Source organism: Asterias amurensis, chromosome 14 (genome assembly GCF_032118995.1).
Source record: "Asterias amurensis chromosome 14, ASM3211899v1".
NCBI classification, from domain to species: domain Eukaryota; kingdom Metazoa; phylum Echinodermata; class Asteroidea; order Forcipulatida; family Asteriidae; genus Asterias; species Asterias amurensis.
This window is the reverse complement of record NC_092661.1, coordinates 3,032,304-3,051,813: the sequence shown is the minus strand read 5'-3', so window position 1 is coordinate 3,051,813 and position 19,510 is coordinate 3,032,304. Positions and strand designations below refer to the sequence as shown.

At 39.4% G+C, this 19,510-nt stretch overlaps 1 protein-coding gene and 1 pseudogene across 1 annotated transcript in view; one reads left to right on the top strand and one right to left on the bottom strand.

Annotated features, from left to right (window-relative positions):
- LOC139946765 (bromodomain and WD repeat-containing protein 3-like) overlaps positions 1-19,510 on the bottom strand; it is a 221,162-nt gene that overhangs the window by 153,381 nt on the left and 48,271 nt on the right. The window lies entirely within an intron of this gene.
- Positions 1,204-18,969, top strand: LOC139947299 (glutamyl-tRNA(Gln) amidotransferase subunit A, mitochondrial-like; annotated as a pseudogene).

Here is a 19,510-nt window from a genome sequence, read left to right as displayed (position 1 = left end):
AATTCGTGGAAAATTACTTCTTTAGTCAAAAACTACTTTACTTCAGAGGGAGCCGTTTCTCACAATGTTTTTTACCATCAACCTCTCCGAATTTACTCGTCACCTAGAAAGGTTTTATGCTAATAATTGCTTTGAGTAATTACCAATAGTGTCCACTGCCTTTAAACAGAATCTCTGTGACTGTTTTTTTTTAGCCATCACCTTTCTCTACTGATTCCAAGCAGACCTACACTTGTATGAGCCCATCTTTAAAGGAACACGTTGCCTTGGATCGGGCGAGTTGGTCTTTGAAAAGCGTTTGAAACCGTTTGTTATTAAATGCATATGATTAGAAAGATATTTTAAAAGTAGACTAACATGGTTGGCCATTTATGGGAATCAAATTTTTGACTCCCTTAATTAGGTTGCTGACCGTGTTTTAGTCCACGACGTACAAGGAAAACACTTGCGAGGCATGTTTGTGTTAGATCATTATATTCTACTTTTAAAATATCTTTCTAATCATATGCATTTCATAACAAATGGTTTCAAACGCTTTTCAAAGACCAACTCGTCCGATCCAAGGTCAACGTTTTCCTTTAAAGCCATTGGACCCTTTCGGTAAACAGTATTGCCCAAGGCCTGCACTTCGTGTATCACAACTTCTGTATCAAATAACAAACCTGTGAAAATTTAGGCTCAATCGGTCATCGGAGTCGGGAGAAAATAACGGTAAAACCCACCCTTGTATCCGCGCGTTTCGCTGTGCCATGACATGTGTTTAAAATAAATCCGTAATTCTCGCTATCGAGAATTGATATTGTTTTACTTTTTTCTCAAAAAGTAAAGCATTTCATGGAATAATATTTCAAGAGAAGTCTTTCACCACTACCTTCTGTAAACCCTGTAAGTTATTTGTAAATCTATGAACTTTTTTTTTTTCTGTACTGAAAGGGTCCAATGGCTTTAAAGTATTTGGGTACCTTTTCAAAATGTCCATAGATTTACATTAAACTTACAGGGTGGGGGAAACAGGAGGCAGCAAGGGAGTGGCCGAAGTATGAGATGGGGCCCACGGATGTACCTGGCCCTGTCAACCCTCTAGACCAATGGTAAGGAAATCATCCAGGGAGGGGGAGGGGGAAAACAGGAGGCAGCAAGGGCGGGGCTGGAGTATGAGATGGGGCCCACGGATGTACCTGGCCCTGTCAACCCTCTAGACCAATGGTAAGGAAATCATCCAGGGAGGGGGAGGGGGAAAACAGGAGGCAGCAAGGGCGGGGCTGGAGTATGAGATGGGGCCCACGGATGTACCTGGGCCTGTCAACCCTCCAGACTAATGGTAAGGAAGTCATCCAGGGAGGGGGAGGGGGAAAACAGGAGGCAGCAAGGGCGGGGCTGGAGTATGAGATGTACCTGGCCCTGTCAATCCTCTAGACCAATGGTGAGGAAATCATTCGAGGGGAAAATCGAGCTAAAAATCCCATCTCATTTGCTGCTTATTTTTGCTTTGTAGAAAATGTTTAGGTGCTTTGTCCACTTAAAGGCAGTATTAGTCATTAGTACTTTCGGCTATCCTCACTTGGTATATCTCTACGTAAGTATTTATAACCATGTTTTTAAGACCAATGTCAAATCCGTCCACGTTTAGTGATTAGTGTGGATGGTGACAGCACATTTGTCTACATTGGGTAATTAAATTGTCAAAGACAAGTATTCTCACTTGGTTGATCCCAACATATGAATCAAATACAAATCTGTGAAAACTTTTAAAACAATCGAATTAGCGAGAGAGTAATTAAAGAAAAAACACCCTTGTTGCCCAAATGTCTGTGCTTTTAGAAGCCTGAGAAAGGCTTCAGGCCTGAATGTCTTTAATTACTTGGGTGAAAAGTTGCCCCTTTCTCAAAAACTATGTTACTTCAAAGGGAGCTGTTTCTCGCAATGTTTTATACTATCAAATCAACAGCTCTCCATTACTAGTTATTAAGTAAGTTTTTATGCTAACAATTGCTTTGAGTAATTACCATGGTGTTCAGTGGATTTTAAAGTCATACTTTCCTTGTTTTTTCTTCTTCTTTGACAGTTGAACATTCGAGGTTGGAAATATTTGTTTTAAAAACTTTGTGACACGTGGAAGCCAGCCGGTCATAACACTGGTCATTATCAACCATTCATAAATACCCCAGACAGTTTCTCTACTCCTATTGGTGGAGAGTGCAAACGTGGGAGTGTTTAAACGGTTGATAAAGACACAACTGAAGCTGTTTAAGATCGGCTGGCTTCCGCGTGTTGGGCGCGCGCGCGCAAGATTATCACGCGGAACGCAATTCATAGCTATACAGCGCGTAATATATGTAAGCGCACGCGTAACCTATTTATAAGCGCGCGCGTACTCACAACCCACGCGCATCAAACAGATTCTTCACAAAGTTTTTGAACAAAATATTTCAAACCTTGAATTTTCAATTGTCAAAGTGTCTATAGTTGTATTTTGTTTAACGTTTTTTAACAAAAGGGCATTTATGAATGGGAAAAAAAGAGTATTGACTTGTTCTTAAACGTCCGTTAAAAACTTTGCAGGGTCATCGCAGGCGATAAAGGCCCGAGCCGAAGGTGAGGGCCTTTATCACACGGCAACGACCCTGCCGGTTTTAAATAGCCGTTTAAGAACTCGTAGCTACACTTTTATTCCCTTATTTAAACACCACGCACGTGACGCACTCTCCACCAATAGGAGTAGGGGAAACTGTCCAGAGTATTTATGAATCTACATTTAAAGTCTGTACTTTCGTTGTTTTTCTCTTCTTCTCAGAATGGATTATGTGGCCACCTTAGGACGATCCAGACGCTGTATGAAGTAAGATCTTCCTGAGCTCATCAACATTGATAAACGTCTTAATCCTCAGGCATTTAGGTAAGTCCAGATTATCACCGGATATAAATGATTGGTCTCCGCGCTCGCTATTTGATTCATAGTTCAACTAACAATTTTGTAAAAGCACACAATTTGTGCAACATTTTGGTTTAGGAGGCCTAAAAAAATACAACTCCAAAGAAGTCACTCATACAGAGTGAACTCGGTCAACTATTCTATATTCTGGTAATGAAATAAGTAGTAATAGTAATAATGAAAACTTATAAAGCGCACAAATCCATCCTCATGGCGCTAAAAAAGTTACCCTTAAAAAGTGACTAGCACTGTGACCCTGAAGGTAGCTGTGAAGAGAAGATGATGAAGAAATTTCAGTTTAAGATGTTGGAGGAAAACCCAAACAGTTTGTCGTCGACAAACACAGTCGGCCATTTATGGAAGTCAAATTTTTTACTCCAATAAATGGCCGACGGTGTCACTTCGCAAAGTAAAAGGAAAACCATGCAATGTCGAGGCAAATTTGTGTGGATCATTGTATTCTAATTTTAAAACATCTTTCTAACCATACATATTTTATAACAAATGGTTATAAACGCTTTTCAAAGACCAACTCGACCTATCCAAGGCAACATGTTCCTTTAACTTGACCTGTCTTCGTTTACATAACTTAGGGAGAAGGAAGACAAAGAGACATCTATGAAGCAAGAATCACTTCCAGATTTTCTCTTTAGTGATAATAATATCTGTTGGCATGTGGCCTTAAAGGATTTGGGTACTTTTTGCATCAAACATAAAAGACAATGTTCACAGATTTACATCAAACTGACACTGTTTGAAGCTAATGACAGTAGCAAGCTTCCCTTAAAATACTACTTACTGAGGTGCTATAGTTTTTGAGAAATAAGTAAAACAATGTCATGAAAAAAACGTTTTTACATTCTAAAATAATTTGCGTCTCATGATCACTAATCACTCTGAGGTCTCGAAATCAAATTCGTGAAAAATTGCTTCTTTCTCAAAAACTACTCAACTTCAGAGGGAGCTGTTTCTCACAATGTTTTATACTGTCAACCTCTACCCATCACTCTTTACCAAGTAAGGATCTATGCTAATAATTATTTTGAGTAAGTCTCAAGGGTTGGGAACGGTAGGAATATCCCAATTGTACAAGGACCACTCCATTGGGCACCTGCCCGTATTCACTCATGTAGGATTCCTTTCTTACGTAAGCAAAATGATTCAGTCTAAGTAGATCGTTCTTGTGGTTTTAAGGAACACGTTGCCTTGGATCGGTCCAGTTTGTTATGGTTGGCAAGATATTTTAAAAGTAGAATATAATGATCCACACAAGTATCACTCAAAATTGTGTGGTTTTCCTCTTACCTCGTCGTCAAACACGGTCGGCCATTTATGGGAGTCAAATTTTTGACTCCCATAAATGGCCGATCGTATTAGTTTGCAAAGTTAAAGGAAAACCATGCAATTTCGAGGCAAATATGTGTGGATCATTGTATTCTACTTTTACAACATCTTTCTAACCATATGCATTTTATAACAAATGGTTACAAAACGCTTTTTATTTTATAGACCAACTCATCCGATCCAAGGCAACGTGTTCCTTTAAAGGGTCTATGTAACTTTTGTAGGACAAAGAACACAATGTCCACAGATTTACACTAAACTTACACAGTTTGAAGATAATGAATGTAGAAAGCTTCCCTGAAAATGTTACGTGCTGTGTTTTGGGGAAATGAGTAAAACAATGTCATGAAAATAGTTTTCGTCTCATGAGACGAAAATTATTTGACTAATTTACAAACGTATTTTTTTGCCATTGTTTTACTCATTTCTCAAAAACTGCAGCACCTCAGTAAGTAATATTTGAAGGGGTAGGCTTTCCACTGTCATTATCTTCAAACCCTGTAAGTTTAATGTAAATCTATGGACATTTTGAAAAGGTACCCAAATCCTTTAATGGGTTGCGATCATGTGCCAACATGAATGTAGTTTAAGAACACGCAAGATTTGCTGTATATTGTTGTACTGCCTCGGTTTCCCAAGAAAATTTTAAACAAAATGTTTCTCCAAATTCTGAAAAATATTACCATAGGTAAGCTCAATAAATTTTTGAGACAGTGAACAAAAGCTACATTTTCTCAATAGATAAAAATAAGTCTAGGTACATTTCTTGAGAACAGTCAATCTCTCTACTGGGTTAAAAGTCATTGTTTCATTATGAACTTGTTCAGCAAAGTGATCACTTACAGGTGGTTATGGACACTATTGGTAATTGCGTGAAAATTCACTAAGCCGCCATAATTACGTTCAACTTGGGTCAAAAATTCAAAATAGATTCAGAATAATCATTCCAACTCAGTCAAATAGTCCAATTGTTCTAATTTATTAATTTGATGACAGGGCTACAACTATTTCGAATATTTAACAAACAATACTTTAAGCTCAACAACTTGTACACAGTGAGCAGTAAATATACAAAACAATGAGACCATTTTGAAAAACCTCTTTAATGTTAACTGCATACGTTTTTAACACCTTGTTACAACTATGCTCTGCAACTTTTTTGCCGAAATACGTACCAAATGGCTGTTTTAGAAAAAAATTATGGCTATCTGCGTGAATTTCAGAGTGTTTTTTCATGACAAGCGCACATATTTTGAAGGGTAACTGAACAACAAATTGTCCTAGTCTCATATCAATGCTTGTGTCTACACATACTAACCTACTGATCATTCATACAATCATTGAAGTTTAGAGTGTAATTGGTTTAAAAGATACATATTTCTTTGGGTGCACAATTTCGGACATAACTTTGGACAATGTGGACATTTCGGACATAACTCTTTGTAGAAATTACATAGTTTTACATGGACAAGACACTACGAGACACCTTTTTTTGTATTTACCTGATGGCTTGGTACATAAATAATTGTAAATCATGATGTGGATCTCTTTCTTTCAGTCATATCATTATATTATAGACATAACTTTGAAATTAATCATTTTTCGGACATAACTATGTCCAATGTCCATTTTTGCGAGTACTCAGGGAAGTTATTTGAATAACTCTTATTGTAGCATCGCAGTTTGTTCAATACGAATCTACTACTGGAAGACAGCAGATGGTCTATTAACAAGATATTCCCCAAATAACATTAGGCTGCCTTACCTATATACAGGTTACGGAATGTAGCAAGTTAAAGGCCTTTTCAGTGAAACCATGTCAAAACCACCTTTAAAGTAAAAAGTAGATGACATGTTTGAAGAGAACTGAAACAACCAATTTAAACTCAAAAGACATTTTAACACCAAGTAACTGTCAATAACATTATATAAAATACAAACAAATTTAACTTGGACACAGTTGTCTTTCATTTTGGTTGATCTGGATGACAGGTAAATACCCATGCTTTACAATAACGCCAGCTTTTGTTAAATTTGTGACACATCATCGTCACTCCACTTGCGTGCGCCCCTTTGAGTCATTATTAAAGGGTTTGGAATTGAGATCAACATGTTTAGGGATGCCCATGATGACTTCCACTCCTTGTTCTCTCCAGTTGGCCAAACAAAGTAACCCTTTTTTGACAACCTGAGTTTGAAAAAACGAAAGAAACTTTGGTTTAAGAGGAAAACAATAACAATATGACCTTAATTTTAATTACAATTAGTAAGCAATTTAAGTCACACTCTCAGATACAGAAACAGTCTAGATACAGATCTTACCTGGTTCCTTTTGCAACAAAATTTACATCTGCTCTTTGTTTCCTAAGCCTACAAAAACATGCAAGGAATCCCTGGAAAATAGTTTAAATTCAGGTCTTATGATTGTTTTAAGACAACACAATTATCACTTACCTATTCACTGCAGCAGAAGTGTGGTATACCGTGTGCTATGTGCGTGCAGAAGTAGTGCTTGTTGTAGTATACTGTCATGTAGTCTATGTATACTGTGTACATCATCTAATACAGGTTTTGAGCGTACTCTTACAGAAATGTAAGTCAAACCCACCCAGACAGACACTCCTGTGGAAGTTTTAACAATTTATCTTTTTCATTACCTACATGTAGACTAGAGCCATGGCCCACCATTTGTATGTCCACTGTCTTTAGTTATGTCCGAAACAGCAATATGTCCACACAAGGAAAAGTTCATTTTGAACAAAACACTTCAAATTTCAGCATTACTTTGGGATAATTGGTGCAAATAAATTAGCTACACATTATTTGAGACTCAAGAATAAAGGTTCTTTACATCATCATTCCTAACTTCCCATATTAAAAGCTTGGGCCTTTTGGGAGAGAGACTTCAAATGTGATGATCATTTTGTAGTTTTCGCTCAATAGTATTATTTATTTCACAAATGCCAATTTATGTTTTTAGTTAGTTGAATTGATGAAGTACATTAAATATTCGCCCCACCCACATACAAAATAAGTTTAAGTCATAAAAAAAAAAGCATTAAGTGAATTCTGGACATAACAGTTATGTCCGAAATGGGTTTTTCAGTATATTTTGGAGTAAAACGTTTATAAACCTACTAATGGTTCTATATGTTTTTAATTATCATTCTTCAATACACAAAATAAGAAGTGTCTTCCATTGGACACGTTTCGGACATAACTTCTATTTCGGACATAACTCATGTGGACGGAAAGTTCTTAATCCATCTCCCTCGTGGAGTTTAGGGGTAACTGTTTCAGGTGAAGATTTTTATTAATTGACAAGTCAATACCACTTGTTACATCTATTAACTTGAATGATTTCTTTACTAGGGGTACATGTTATAAAGAGAATGTATTCTTTCGGACATAACAAAGTTGTGGACGGAAATATGCATCGCTGTTTTTAGCACTTTGTCACACTTAAACCGGCGCATCTGAGATTATGAAAACAATTGCACTTAGTGCTGGGCTAAACAACCTTGGGAAAAATGTTAAACTTTCTGGTTTCCTATCAGCCTATTTTACTAGTTGATAGAAACTAGTATCAAGAAAATACCTTAAAATTGGACGGAAAATAGTTATGTCCGAAATGGCTCACTAATGACCCTGGTGTGCTTTTACCAGACATAAATCATTGAAGCCATTGTTGTTACCAGCAAGGCATTTCTCCATTCTACCATCATGTAACATGCAGTGATGGCTTTGCTAACTAATGTCTTTAATTGGCAACTGAAACCAAAATATAGTTTTTTTATTGAACGAGTTTCCATCCACAAATCGGCCTTTTACCAACATTCTGAAAATCTTGCAAAGCAACTATGACAAAGTTGTTGCTACTGTAGGTACCTCTAGGTGGGTACTTCAAGTGGATGCTTTAGTATAAATCTTGACATGATGTTTAGTTTATGTGCTACAATGCTAAAAGGGCATTCTAGCTAATTAGTGCAGTTTAGTGAATTTTCACCCAATTATCAAAGACTAGCCTTTACAGTTGTTGCATCTCAACATGTATGCATGCATAAAACCACAAACCTGTGAAAATTTGAGCTCAATTGGTTATTGAAGTTGCGAGATAATAATGAACAAAAATACCCCTTGTCACACGAAGTTGTGTGCGTTTAGATGGTTGATTTCGAGGCCTCAAGTTCTAAATCTGAGGTCTCGAAATCAAATTCTTGGAAAACTACTTATTTCTCGAAAACTATGTCACTTCAGAGGGAGCCGTTTCTCACAATGTTTTATACCATCAACCTCTCCCCATTACTCGTCACCAAGAAAGGTTTTATGCCAATAATTATTTTGAGTAATTACCAATAGTGTCCACTGCCTTTAAAGGCAGTGGACACTATTGGTAATTGTTGATAGTATAAAACATTGTGAGAAATGGCTTCCTCTGAAGTAACGTAGTTTTCAAGAATTATTTTTCCCATGAATTTGATTTTGAGACCTCATAATTAGATTTTGAGGTCTCAAAATCAAGCATCTGAAAGCACCCGACTTTGTGTGACAAGGGTGTTTTCTGTCATTATTATCCCAAAAGTGTCCAGAGTCTTTAATGCCAGTTTTGTTTCTGTTCAGAGGTGAGAGAGATGGGTGTCGGCTAGTTTGACTTCTCAAAGGATGAGGGAGACAGACTGAGTCAGATGGAGATGTTGAGTCATTCTAGAGACGAGGTAATAAGGTAAAATGATTTTTGTGTTGATTAAAGACCAGTCTGCTCACTTGGTTTTATGCTAATAATTATGTATTTACCAATAATGTTCACTGCCTTTAAAGACCAGCATTCTCACTTGGTGTGTCCCAACATTTGCACACAATAACAAACCTGTGAAAATTTGGGCTCAGTTGGTCATCGAAGTTACAAGAAAATAATGAAAGAAAAAACACCCTTGTTGCACAACTTTGTGTGCTTTCAGATGCATAACAAAAGACTTCAGCTGAAGCCTTTTTTTTTTTGAGTGGGAAATTACCTCTTTCTTAAAAACTACGTTACTTCAGAGGAACACTATTGGAAAGCAGTTGAGGAGATGTTTTCTCTGCAACCCTTCTGTGGGCCCAATTTCATGGCTCTGCTTACCACCGAATTCTGCACTTACGATCACGATTCCCCGCTTACGTGCAAGCGTAGTTCACTCCTTAAACCATCTCAGCTCCCTGGTGGAGTATGCAGCCTGTGCAACATCAATATGCACTACTCGGCTAAACCAATCTCAAGAACCATCTCTGCCCTCACAGGTACCCATTTACCCCTGGGTGGAGAGAAGCAATTTTAGTTAAGTGTCTTGCTCAGGGACACAAGTGTCACGACCGGGATTCGAACCCACACTCTGCTGAACAGAAGCATCAGAGCTTGAGTTCGGTGCTCTTATCCGCTTTGCCACGACACCCTTATTACAACCCATAACCCACCTGGACAACCAAAAACCTACAGCAACAAAATACCAAAGTACAACTCACAACCAACACCTCAGAACCCACGACCCTTCTCTTGCAACTTTGATGACTAATTGAGTCCAAACGTTTACAGGTTTGTTATTTTATGCATATATATTGGGATACATCAAGTGAGAAGACTGGTCTTTGACAATTACCAATCGTGTCCAGTACCAAGGTTAGTTTTGCGGTAGCACCATGTGTAAATCTCTTTTTGTGTAAAGAGTTGGTTCTTCTATCTGAGAAGAACCTATGGTGATCAACTCAACACTTGTCAACCACCAGGGGTGCGTTACACTTGCGCAAACGACTCGCAACTATTCGCACAAACGTTTTTTATCTTTGGAACGATTGGTGCGCATTACGCGATGTCAATATGGCAGGGCCCTGAAATGAAGATGGCGCGCACCGTACCTAGTATTTTTTTTAACTTAGTTTTTGCTGTATGTAGTCCTCCTTTCTACATCATTTCTTCAACTAATTAACTTTGTTACTTTAAATCTTCATTATAAATCACCGAAAATACAATGTTATTTTGTTTGTGACAAAGAAATAATACTGTATGCTTGTCGGCCATTTTAAAACCACTCGCCAACACCTCAGAAGTATGTTCGCCTAAAGTTGCCAACGTTCGCCAACGGTGGCAGCACACAACTTGTTCCACTTGAAATTGTTTGCGAACGTGCGCAACTGTTGGCAACGTTTGCACGAGTGGAACGCACCCCAGTTCTTTTCACAACTACAACTCTCAGAGAGTTTTACACAAGCCTCCCCTCATGGAATAAATGTGATGCGATCATGTGGTGCAATCAGGGGAAAACCCATCACAAGGTGATGAAAGTATCCATTTCTGAGTTAATTTCAAGAGGACACTCTGCTCTTTTCAAAACTGTTTTATTTTTAGTCATAGGATGTCCACAACTCAAGCTACGCTCTAATGAAGTTCGTAAGACCAAGGGTGGATTTCACAAAGAGTTGAGACTTGTCTTATCTCGAGTTAGGACGAGTTACTCGTCAGTTTGTAATATCTTCTAGGACTATACATGTAGTCCTAAGTTAGGAATAGTCCTAAACCTTTATGAAATTGACCCAGTTGGCCTTCTTTTTTTTTTAAATCAAGCTATAAAGTTCCAAATGCACATTGATACAGATGTTTTCCAAGAATACAGTTGGTATATCGTTTGTGCGATCGATTCTTTTTTCAGACACTTGATCAGAGAACCATGAGTGAACAGCTCAAAGCGAAATGCAAAGCGGCCCTGAAGGCCTGATTGGATAAAGTGAAGCGGCGTAAGAGAGCTAAGGGGGAGATAGTTGAGGAGGAGGGCGATAAGGACCATCAGGAGGAGGAGGAAGATGCGAGGATAAAGGAGGAGGCGGAGTCAGCGAGACGGAGACAGAAGAAAGAGGATGAGAAGAGGTTAGCGGAGAGGCTGAGCAAGACGGCGCTGGCGAGACCTTGGGATATCGGAAAAGGTAGGGTACTCTTTTTCATCTGCTTTCTCTTCTTTCAGTGTTTGGTGTCGTTTTCTTGATGCGGAAGGCTCTAGCAAAGTATTAGACTCAAAGTACATGAAAGCCATGTTTCCATTGGACTTTTCCTTCAGCTGTCACGTGGAAATTTACTGTGACTGGCCTTTGAGTAATTCTACAGTGCGTTTTGACCTAGACTTATATTCTGCTGCGTTTGCATAGCATTTTACAGTGTGGTTGCGGTAGGTTAATAGAGCGGCAGACCAGAGCACTTTAATTAAAGGAACGAGGTACCAATATTTGAGTACAGGAACATTTAGTGGATAACCTGACATAGTCAGATATGCAAGCCTGAGGAAACCTGTAAACATAGGTGCTTGATATGTGAACCAGAAACACGGAGGTTAACCCCTACTCTTTCAGAATAAGTGTGTTGGGCTTGATTTCACAAAGCACTAAGGTTCATCTTAAAGATGGGTTGTCAGTCATAGAGTTATATGTAAGAACTAGAGGGTGCACGGGTGATGCTTCTTGCACAAAGGCGACGGGACCACATTGAATATGAAACATACGTTTGAGTTTGTGTTTATTGAACGCTACGCGATGCTGTTTTGTTCAACTAACAAAAGGGCCGCACAAACACACGCTGTGGGATGCCAGTTTTGTCAACTTAGAAAATGGCTGCTTGCGCGTATATAGGCCAGTGCGCCCTCTAGTTCTTATATATAACTCTATGGTTGTCAGTATTGCCATAGTGATTTTTATACTAATTATGATTACAAAGCCCTCTCTCCTATAACAGTTTTTGCTCCTAAAAGGCATCTATTTTTCTACCATATCCTTGACTGATGGAAGCACAAAAAGCTTTTCCAAAATCATAAAAACGTTCTCTTTCCTTTCACACAGAGCTCTTGGTTCTGATACAGGGGGATCAGTCTGCCACCCAGCATCGTACAGTGGAGTCGTTGGTTTTAAACCTACGTATGGACTCTGCTCCAGGCATGGCCTCATCCCTCTAGTCAATTCCCTGGACGTACCTGGAATATTCGCCAAGTCTGTTGATGATGTGGCTACAGCATTAGGTATGGAATCGATCACATGAGGGAATACATATTTTTGTACTTTTACCATTTAAGGAGTTGAGTAATTTTTGTAACACAAATCACAATGTGTCTTTCTTTATAATAACCATGACAAAAACATGACCCCACCTTTAATGGAAAATGATGATCATTCAACTCTATTGTTTTAAATCTGTTTGAACAGGTGCTGTTGCTGGCCACGATCCCCTAGACTCGACAACAGTCACCGACACATTTGAGCCGTTTGAACTTGATGAAGAAATATCACTGGACGGACTACACATCGGCATCCCTAAGGTAATTTAATTTTTGAGAAATCTTTCAGCCCTAGAAAACTGTGTTCACCAACTGAGCTGTCTCTCTATTTAACAAAATCTTAGCAAGAGGGTTAGTATTAATAGTGGAATCAATTGGTGAAGAGGTTTTCAACTAGTGGTTTAAACCCAAGGAGGCCTGGTTCTTGATAATTTTACCGAGACAAAGTCGAGGTAAATTATCAAGAACCAGGCCCGGCAGGTTTAAACCACGTGTTGAAAACCACTTCATCACACATTGATTCCCATTCATATACATTTTCGGTCAAAAAACATCAAAACTTTTTGGTCAAAAAGTAAAAGAAATGCAAAAATTTGAATTGTTCAATGATTTCTTTCAACACAACACCCTTCCAGCTTTGAAATGGTAAGGCCCTTGGGTAAACAACTCCTCATAAGGGAATGCTGTGCGCGTAGCGCGTATTGCGTGATGTGGCATAACTGTCTCGGCCAATGCTCTCCACCGATATGAATGAAGAAACTGTCTTATAAACATAGGTGCAAGCTCGCGTGTCACGCCCATGTTTCAACACTCTTTACTGATCACAAACAAAGGTTTATACACACCCGCGTGACGCGCTCTCCACCAATAGGAATAGCGAAACTGTCTGATGTATTTATGAATTTTGATTTGTACCCATGTACACTGATGTGTGTTAGCACTCTGTACTTGCCCAAGTCCTGTGAAAAAACCCACACAGGCATTATTACTCGGGTGGGATTCTAACCCACATTCTTTGCAATCCTAGAGCAGTGTCTTACTAACTAGACCACCGAGATTGCCCGCTAGCAATCAGTGCAGCTAGAGCAAACATTGGTATTTTTTATCCCTGGTGCAAATTAAAGATCCAATAAAGGATGGTCTCAATATGTTAACTATTACCTTTTTATGGCCAAATAGACATCGCAGATACCGGTAAATAACCATTTTACTCTCAAAATTTGCATTTAGTACTAAATAACTCAAATCAAAAATGCACCAGGACAGCGACGTTTTCAGCTGAGCGTCAAAAACGGCTTATCAATTATAATGACCCTCAAGCTTTGGCATTTCCACACAAAATAGCCGCCACTGACGTTACGATTCCTTTGTCGCGCGGACTTGTTTGACCCCACGTTTTTCAGAAATTTGGCTTGTAGCGTTCTGAAGAAACACCCTTTTTTACCATGGTTAATGTGAGGTAAGAGACTCGTAATATTTGTTATGTTTCCTGGATGGACTGCAGCTGTTAGAAAACTGTAGTATCTGTATATTTGAGATCATCCTTTATTGGCTGTTTAAACATTGATTACATAAGAGGATTAAAAGTTGGGTCATGTGTTTTGAGAGGCTGAAATTTTGCATACATGTACTCTAAAACTTTGGTTTGCACACATGTACTCTTTGGGTGCGTTCGTTTAGCTTCCCTGGGTCGACCTCGGTCTGCTCGGTACGTTCGCATAGCTTTGACGGGGCTCACCCGGGTCAGCCCCCAGTGCCCTGCTTGTGAAGTGGGTCACTTGGGGGTGACCTGAGGTGCAAGCCGTCACCATGAGAGGGCGAGTGTGATCGTTTGTTTAGCTCTTGTCAGGGGCCCACCCGAGTGAGCATCGTGGGGTAGACCCAGGGAAGTGTAACGAATGCACCATTTGAATACTTCGTCTTTGCCCCATATCCAATGAAGCCTTCGGCCTCGTTGGATATGGGACGCAAAAGCACTGTATGTTTCTGTATTCCACTCGAGCTTTTGTGATAATTTATGTTATCCCCGATGCAAATTTGACATCTACTCTGGCTTTACTATTATTATTGTCATTATTATTTTTTCCAGGAGTTTCATTTCCCCGGTCTTGATGACTGCGTTCTCCAAGCTTGGTCCAAGGGTGTGGATCTATTTGAGAAGGCTGGTGTGAAGGTGTCTGAAGTCTCTGTGCCTAATGTTCAGTATTCAACAGCTTGCTATTCAGTGATGGGTCCTGTCGAAGTGGCATCCAACATGGCCAGATATGATGGAATTGAGTATGGTGAGTGAACATTTGTTAAGTTTTTAATTAAGGAATACAAGAGTGGTTCGAGTTCTTGAATGTTTGAAACTGGCAGGATCATGGTGGTGCGATAAAGATAAAGGACCTGCCGTCGATTTCACAAAGAGTTGGGACTCGTCTTATCTCGAGTTAGGACGAGTAACTCGTCTTAACTTAGGATTAATCTTAAGGTCCGCATGGTACAGTGCAGGGTTGGGACTCGTCCTAAGTCCTAAGATTAGTCTTAAGTTAGAAAGAGTTTTGTGAAATCGACAGCTGGGCCCAATTTCATGGCTCTGCTTACCATAAGCACAAAATCGGCGTTTGCAAGTGACTTCTGTGCTTACGGCGTGCGTATCTCACGGGGAATTTTGGCTTGTGCGCTTGCGTATTTCCTGGTTACTAGGCATTCTACGCTTACACAGCTAGCACAGAAATTGGGTGTTTGCAGGTCAGTGGAGATTGGTGAGTGTGCCAAATTTGGTAAGCAGAGCCATGAAATTGGGCCTCGCAAGGTTTTAAACGAACTTTCCAGGCTAAGTCACCACTCTTTTATTCCCATTCATATACACTTCAAACATGTTTGAAAATCTATTGAACATTTTTTGTAATTTTTCAGTTCTTGTCACGATTTTATGATTTGACTCAAGTAGTTGTACATTGATTGCTGGTGTATTTATTGTATTGTGCTTAAACAAGCACCAAGCAATCTCGCCTATGTTTGAACACTTCTAGCCGTGTTTATAACACTCGTTTAAACACGCCCACATGACCATGGCGTGTTCTCCACCAATAACAAAAGCGAAACTGTTTCGGGTTTGTTCAAGGTGAATTGATTCACAACATGCTTTATACGGTCAAAAGCTGCTGTACTTCTAGCTAAGAAAGTTTTTCTTGCCAATTAGTGTCGGGAGTTGTTTCCACACATCTATGGTCTCCTGACGATGACTAGAGCAAGCTAGTCGAAATGTTGTGACCAATTCAAGAACTGACTCCGTGGTAGTGCAGTTGTACGATCCTGTAAGCTAAAGTTGTAGTCCCGCCAGTTTTCTATACCATCCGACCAGGTAATAGTTAATAAGCAGGACAGTTCTTTTCAGAACTGAGAAGTCTCCCGATCATTCGAACAATCAACTCCATGGTTGTTGAATTAAGAAAGACAGTTCTCTAAGAACAACTCTAACTGGCAAGTAGATACACACATGGTTTTCTGCAAACCAAATATATATAGATACCTCACCATGCAATGCCTCAAATCACCTCAACAACATATCACCCCAGTATTTCGCTCAATTCATTGGTTACCCGTCTCCAAACGCATAGAATTCAAACTTCTCCTTCTGACATACAAATCTCTCCACCAATCCGCACCTCACTATCTTCAAGAACTCCTTCATGTAATGTACCTTATCGTACCCTCCGTTCCAGCTCTACCTCTCAACTAGTCCCATACATCACTCGCATGATGTCTTATGGCCACCGCTCGCTCTCATATTCTTCACCCTCACTCTGGAACAACTTACCGCACAACATCAGAACTGCTCCGAACGAGAACATTTTTAAACATCTGCTGAAAACTTACCTGTTTACTCATTAATTTTTGTAAAGCGCTTCGGGACTGTTGTGTGAAGCGCTATATAAGTGCCGTTCATTATTATTATTATTATTATTAAATCCTATAAACATCTACAAATGTACCTTCCCTTTATATTGTCCCCGTAGGTCATAGACATGAGCATAGTGATTCAACTGAGTAACTGTATGCAGCGACTAGACACCAAGGTTTCAACGATGTCGTCAGAGGGCGGATTCTTGCCGGGAACTACTTCCTGCTTCAAGAGTGAGAACATTTTATTGAAATTCTAAAATGATTTTTGGGGTTGAACAAACAATTAACTAGAGTGGGATTCGAACCAACGACCTCCGGATTAACGTGCCGGCGCTCTACCAACTGAGCTATTTAGCCCTATATTGGCGGTGTCCCTATTTTGTCAATATCTTTGTTCGGGGGTGCCAGTCAGAAGCCATACAACCGTTAACTGCCGTGTAGCCAGGGATCACACCCAAGTTACGATACAACCTGGGAAGCGGCAGCTAGGGGATCACCTTAAGGGGATGCAACTTAAAATCATTCTAAAACGATCAAATTTAAAAGGACACGTTGCATTGGTTCGGTTGAGTAGGTCAATAAAAAGCGTTTGGAACTGTTTGTTATAAAATGCATATGGTTAGAAAGGTGTTTTCAAGGTAGGATATAATATACCGCACAAATAGTGCCTCGAAAATGTTGGGTTTTTTTTCTTGTTTTTTTGCGAACTAATACAGTCAGCCATTTTGTGGAGTAAAAAATTTGAATTCACAAGGTGGTCAATACTTTGTCTTTGTTCAACCAAAAATTATTTAATGTTTACCCAATCAGTTTCCTTTGTGGCTTGTTACTAAACATAATTTGTGCGTTCCTGTATTAGTGTTATTTTCCAAGAGCATTTGTATTATTTTTTCGGTTGCGCTTGAGTAATTGGTTATTAGAAAGTGCGCTTTTTAAAGGCAGTGGACACTATTGGTAATTACTAAAAATAATTGTTATCATAAAACCTTTCTTTATTATGAGCAATGGGGAGAGGTTGATGGTTTAAAACACTGTGAGAAACGGCTTCCTCTGAAGTGCCATAGATTTCGAGAAAGAAGTAATTTTCCATGAATTTGATTTCGAGACCTCAAGTTTAGAACTTGAAGTCTCGAAATCAACCATCTAAACGCACACAATTTTGTGTAACAAGGGTGTTTTTGTCTTTTATTATTATCTCGCAAGTTCGATGACCGATTGAGCTCAAATTTTCACAGGTTTGTTATTTCATGCATATGTTGAGATACACCAACTGTGAAGGCTAGTCTTTGACAATTACCAATAGTGTCCACTGCCTTAAGTTTGTATTATTATAAATATTAATATTATTATTATTCTGTCTGGACAGCATTTATGAGAAGTACTTCCTTCGTCTGACAACTGATTGCGAATGATTTCCAGAGAGTGTTTCGTAGTGGAGTAGACGTCTTACTAACACCTTCCTCAGTCAACGATGCTAGGACGTATAAAGACTTTGTAGCCCGGGACAATCAGCAGCAACAGGAAGTAGAAGACGTAATGTTCATGTCGGCCAATTTAGCAGGTGAGTCCCCTTTAAGCACAGTTCATACTTCCTGGGAATGCGATACGAATTTTGATGCCACATGGCTGTTTTCACATGGAATTTTCCCAGGATGTTAAGCACATTTCAAGTGATGCGAATCATCTTTGCGTATTTGTGATGTAAAAACTTGTGGAAAATAGTGGAAAATTACTCGAAAACTACGTCACTTCAGAGGGAGCTGTTTCTCACAATGTTTTATATACGCAACAGCTCTCCGTTACTTGCTACCAAGTAGGTCTTTATGCTAACAATTATTTTGAGTAATTACTGATAGTGTCCGGTGCCTTCAAAGACACTGGACACTATTGGTAATTGTCAAAGACCAGTCTTCTCACTTGGTGTATCTAAACATATGCATAAAATAAACCTGTGAAATTTGAGCGCAGTTGGTGGTTGAAGTTGCCAGATATTAATAGAATAAAAAACACCCTTGTCACACGAAGTTGTGTGCTTTGAGATGCTTGATTTCAAGTCCTCAAATCCTAAACTGGTGGTCTCAAAATAAAATTCGTGGAAAATTACTTCTGTCTCGAAAACTACGTCACTTCAGAGGGAGCCGGTACTCACAATGTTTCATATTGTCAACCTCTCCCCATTACTTGTTACCATGTGAGGTTTTATGCTGATAATTATTTTGAGTAATTACCAATAGTGTCCACTGCCTTTAAACGATAGCAAAACAAGATAAACTTTAATCAAAATTATTCCTTTTGCAGGCATTCCAGCGATATCAGTCCCCGCCTTCTTGTCACCACAGAGCATGCCCATAGCACTGCAGCTGATTGGCCAAGGGTTCAAGGAGAAACAGCTGTTGACAGTCTCTAAGTGGTTGGAACAACATGTGTCATTTCCCTGGCAGGAGCTTCAGAGGTCACTGAGGTCAATGGACAGATGACCGAGGTCAACCGAGCTCAATAGGTCAATAGGTTTAGCTTCCATGGGTCTACCCCGCGGTGCTCACCCGGGTTGAGCCCATGACAAGAGCTATTCGATTGATCACACTCGCCCTCTCGTGGTGACGGCATGCACCTCAGGTCACCCCCAAGTTACTCACTCCAGAAGCAGGGCACTGGGGGCTGACCCGGGTGAGCCCCGTCAAAGCTATTCAAATGTATCGGGGCAGACCAGGGTCGACCCAGGGAAGCTAAACAAAGACACCCTATAAGAAAATTTCGTTGGATTTATTTTGTTATTATAATCAATTTGTTCCATTATAAAAAGTGGCATTTGGCAAATAAAATACTTTAAAAACTACAAAAGTTTGAGGTTGTCATGCTTTGTTTGTCTTATATATGATACTAGAATGGATACAGTCTACTCGACGGTAATGATGCACATGTGAGCGAAAAGTTCACAGGGCTATACTTTTCTCTCGAAAAAAAATCACAAGGTGAAATTTCCGCTCGAAAAAAATCACAAGGCCTTGTGAACTTTGCGCTTGAAAAAAATCATAAGGCCTTGTAAATTATTTGCTCTTAAAAAATCATAAGGCCTTGTGAACTTTGCGCTTGAAAAAACACAAGGCTGTAGCCTTGTAAACCTTTTGCTCTTAAAAAAATCATAAGGCCTTGTGAACTTTGCGCTCGAAAAAAATCACAAGGCCTTGTAAACTTCTCGCTCTTAAAAAATCATACGGCCTTTTGAACTTTGCGCTCGAAAAAAATCACAAGGCTATAGCCTTGTAAACCTTTTGCT